Raw genomic sequence first — 4,543 nt, 5'->3', positions numbered from 1 at the left:
TAAACCTAATTTAAGTAAGGTTTAATTAATTAAATAGACTTAATATAATTCTAATTAGGTTAAGGTTAATTAAACCTAATTTAGATAAGGTTTAATTCAATAATTAGACTTAATGAATTAAACCTAATTTAAGTAAGGTTTAATTAATTAAATAGACTTAATATAATTCTAATTAGGTTAAGGTTAATTAAACCTAATTTTGATAAGGTTTAATTCAATAATTAGACTTAATATGGGTTAAGTATAATTAGGTTAAGTTTAATTAAACCTAATTTAAGGAAGGTTTAATTGATTAATTAGACTTAATATTGGTTAAGTCTAATTAGGTTTAAGGATTAATTAAACCTAATTTAGGTAAGGATTAATTGATTAATGAAACTTAACATGGATTAAGTCTAATTGGGTTTAAGGTAAATTAAACCTAATTTAGGTAAGGTTTAATTGATTAATTAGACTTAATATGGTAAAGTTTAATTGGTGTATTAGACTTAATATGGGTTATGTCTAATTGGGTATTAGACTTAATATGGGTTATGTCTAATTGGGTATTAGACTTAATATGGGTTATGTCTAATTGGGTTAAGGTTAATTAAACCTAATTTTGGTAAGGTTTAATTGATTAATTAAACTTAATGTGGGTCAAGTCTAATTGATTTAAGGATTAATTAAACCTAATTTAGGTAAGGTTTGATTGACTAATTAGACTAAATATGGGTTAAGTTTAATTTGGGTTCAATGGGTTTAAGGTTAATTAAACCTAATTTAGATAAGGTTTAATTGATTAGTTAGACTTAATAAGAGTTAGACCTAGTTAATGTTTGTTGAGTTAAACCTAATGTAGTTAAAGTTTAACTAGGGTTTCACTAGGTCTAAATGTGGTTTGGGCCTAATTAGGGTTTGTTAAGTTAAACTTAATGTTGTTAAGGTTTAACTAGGGTTTAATTAGGTCAAAATGTGGTTCAGACCTAATTAGGTTTGTTAAGTTAAACCAAATGTAGTTAGGGTTTAAATAAGGTTTAATTAAATCTAAATGTAGTTTAGACCTAATTAGGTGTGTATTGAGTTAAACCTAATGTAGTTAAGGTTTAACTAGGTTTAATGAGGTTTAAAGGTGGTTTAAACCTAATTAGGTTTGTATTAGTTAAACCTAATGTAGTTAAGGTCTAACTAAGGTTTAATTTTGTTTAAATGTGGTTTAGACTAATTAAGGTTTGATTTTGTTTTAAACCTGATTTAATTAAGTTTAATGGGTTAATTAAGTCTAATGATGTCTTTTAGACCTACTTAAAGTTTGATTTTGCATTAAACCTAATTTAATTAAGGTTTAATAAGTTAATTAAGTCTAATGATGTCTTTTAGACCAAATTAAAATTTGATTTGAGTCTATTTTGAGTTAGACTCAATATTGACTTAGTCCATGATGAAATGAGTTAAGTATGGTGAGGAGAGGATTTTTAGGGTTTAAAATATTAATTTAAAATTAATAAATTTTAACCCTAATGTAAAAATGTCATTTTAAATTGTCTAATGGTTTGAGAATTGTCATTTTAAGGTTATTGTCTTTCACCTTAAATTTCCTAACCATTTTAAATTTTAATTCCCAATTTCTTCAATTTTTGTAATTATTTTAAGGAAAATTACAAATTTTGAAAGAAATTAAGAAATTGATGTCTAGAGAAATTTTCTGGCCTTGGGAAAATTATGGAAGATTCCTAAGGGCTTAAAGATCATTCCCTACAAATTTCAGAAATTTTAAAATTATAAAAAATGTTGAATAATTAAATTACTCCGGAGAGTAATTAATTAATTAAAAATTAATTATAATTAGTAAATTCTAATTTTATGTCCAAAATATTCTACTCATTGTCTTGAGTACAGAGGTATTTTTTTTATTTTTGTGTTTTTTGTGTGAAAAGTTATGAATTTTCCAAGTTTTCTGTATTTAATTAAATAAGAAAACAAATATTTTCTTACTTAACTAACGTGGTGCCAGGTAGATCATTGGACTAGTCGAAGTCTGAATTGGCGATATTCTATTGGCTAGGAGTTCCACGCGGATTTACATGTGGCCTGCGACTTTAATTTGTTTAGTATGGGCGAAACACCAATTCAAATGCATCACGGTCGTCCATCTCAAATATATAAAATGGACGGCATCCATGCATCTTCTTCATTTGTCCTCTTCCCACGAACCGTTCGTCTTGTAGGGACAATATCTCACTCAAGTCTCCATGAAATCGAGTAATTTTTGTTCCTGAAGCTTCATCTTGAGAAGTCAAACCCATCCATACGGTATTGTGTGGGTTTTAAAATAGTTCATTTCACAAATGACCAAAGCCGAGCAAAATTTATGACAAGATGGCCATACCTTGGTCTGAGTTGATGAAATATTGATTTAAATGGTTCTTAAGCTTCGCCTTGAGCTCAGTAAGCTTTGTCCCAAATCAATTTGAGACAAAATTAAGTCTATGTATGAGTTCGGTCGGGAGGTGCCATGGTTTACACATGAGGTAGGTTTATGCTTATGGGAAGGGCCAATTTCGATTAGATTCTTCCTATCTGAGGTTGTGGTTAGGGATGGATTTGGAGGAGTTAATTTGGAATTTTGGGGGTTTATGTCAAACCCAAAAATTGTCCTATTTTTGGTTAGAGAAATTGGAAGAAACCAATGGAGGCTAGAGGCTGAAATAATGGGGATTCAACTCCATAAAACACTGGAAAGAATTTCTCTCAAGGGTGTTTGAGGAATTAGGCAGTATATGGCTCTCCTCGCATGATTATTCATGATGGATTTAATCATGAATGTGATAAAGTTTAAAGAAGTCTTCTCTTCATTGGAGAATGGTTGAGGTGAGTGATGAATCAACCAAGCCATTCCTTAAGCAATTTATAAAGAGATGACACCTCTTTACCTCTTTATGATAATGTCATTATGAGCTTTAACCTAGGCTAACCATGGTGGCTCATGAATTTTTCTTATGAGTCGTGGGTTGTTATGAGAGATTCCATGGGTCATGGGTGACCCAATAGTGATCCCTCATGAGTTGAATTTAGGATTTAAAGTTAAAATATGGTTTTAAGGTTACCATGGATTTGTCATACCGTGAGCTTAAACCATAATTTTTATTTAAACCCTAGGTCTAATGGTCTTTAATTTTATTCTCATTTAATTAATTAAATACATAATTAATCAAGAGAATAAAATATTTTGATGAAAATATCAAATTTTGATCAAAATGGCGAGTCTGACAAAATTTGACCAGGTTGACTATGGTTGACCATAGTTGACCAGTTTAGGTGTATAGTTGACCAATATGACTTTTCTAACCTTGTCATGGCTAGGTTAGTCATGGGGTCTATGTGTTGGTTATTAGGTCATGTATTAACCAGTTTGACCAAGTTGACTATGGTTGACCAGAGTTGACTAATTTTGACCATAGTTGACAAATGTAGGTCCAGGGTTGACTATGATGATTCACTTGACCATGTCATGGTTAGTTTAGTCATGAGAGTCCTGGGGGTATGGCTTGGGTTTGACCAAGGTTGACCAAGTTTGACCAAGGTTGACCAAAGTTGACCAGAATGGTTAAATTGACCATATGGTGTTGTCTTGACCATATGGTGTTGTCTTGACCATATGGTGGTCATTTGGGTCTATAAATGATAAAATGGTCAAAGTGGTGACCATGGAGGTTCACTTTAGTCATTTTAACCAATAATTGGTCAATGGTGTCTGTAGTTGACCAAATGGTCCAGTTTGATCATTTTGGTGTTTTAAAATGATCAAATAATCCAATTTGATCATTTTTAGGGTTTGAACTGATTGATTCGTCCAAATTAACCAAAGTTGAGCAGTTTGACCAAAATTGACCAGTTTGACCAAAATTGACTATTTGGGTCAAAGTTGACCAATTGGATCAATTAAATGTCAGTGTTGACTTTATGATCATAATGGTGACCATTAAGTCAAAATCTGACCAGATTAGGGCTTGTCACCACTGATCTGATCATTTAGGGTATTATCATTGTTAAGCTCCAAAAGGAGTGCTTTGAGGGTTATATCAATTTTTAAGGTTTTAATAACCCTATGTATGTCCAAAGAAGTCAGTGTTGGTATAACCTTTATCTTAATGATCATAATGATCATTTTAGGTCTTTTAAATATGTCTGAGAATCTCAAGTCATAAGATTTCTCAAGTTGAGTTTGGTCTATGGATGTTATTTTAAGACCACTAAAAGTGAGGTCAACAGATGTGTTTGTGTTTTTTGTGAGAAATTATTATGTTTGATGGTAGTAATTGTGTTAATTGTGTCATTTAATGTATTTAGTTAGTCTGTGCGAAACTTAATTCTGGGATTTTATGAAGGTTTAGAATCTAGCTAACTTGTTACTTAAAAGCTGCATGTTTAAAATTTTCAATTTACTACCAGTTATTTTTCTTTATGTTGCAGTCATGTATGTTTGTGAGTATGTTTGTTTGCTTTTATGTTATACTCTACTGCATAGAAGTCTGATGAATCTCTATATGTTAAGAAAATTAGA

Source organism: Phalaenopsis equestris, unplaced genomic scaffold (genome assembly GCF_001263595.1).
Source record: "Phalaenopsis equestris unplaced genomic scaffold, ASM126359v1 Scaffold001094, whole genome shotgun sequence".
Lineage (NCBI taxonomy): Eukaryota > Viridiplantae > Streptophyta > Magnoliopsida > Asparagales > Orchidaceae > Phalaenopsis > Phalaenopsis equestris.
The sequence above is the reverse complement of the archived record's forward strand: the minus strand, read 5'-3'. Positions refer to the sequence as shown.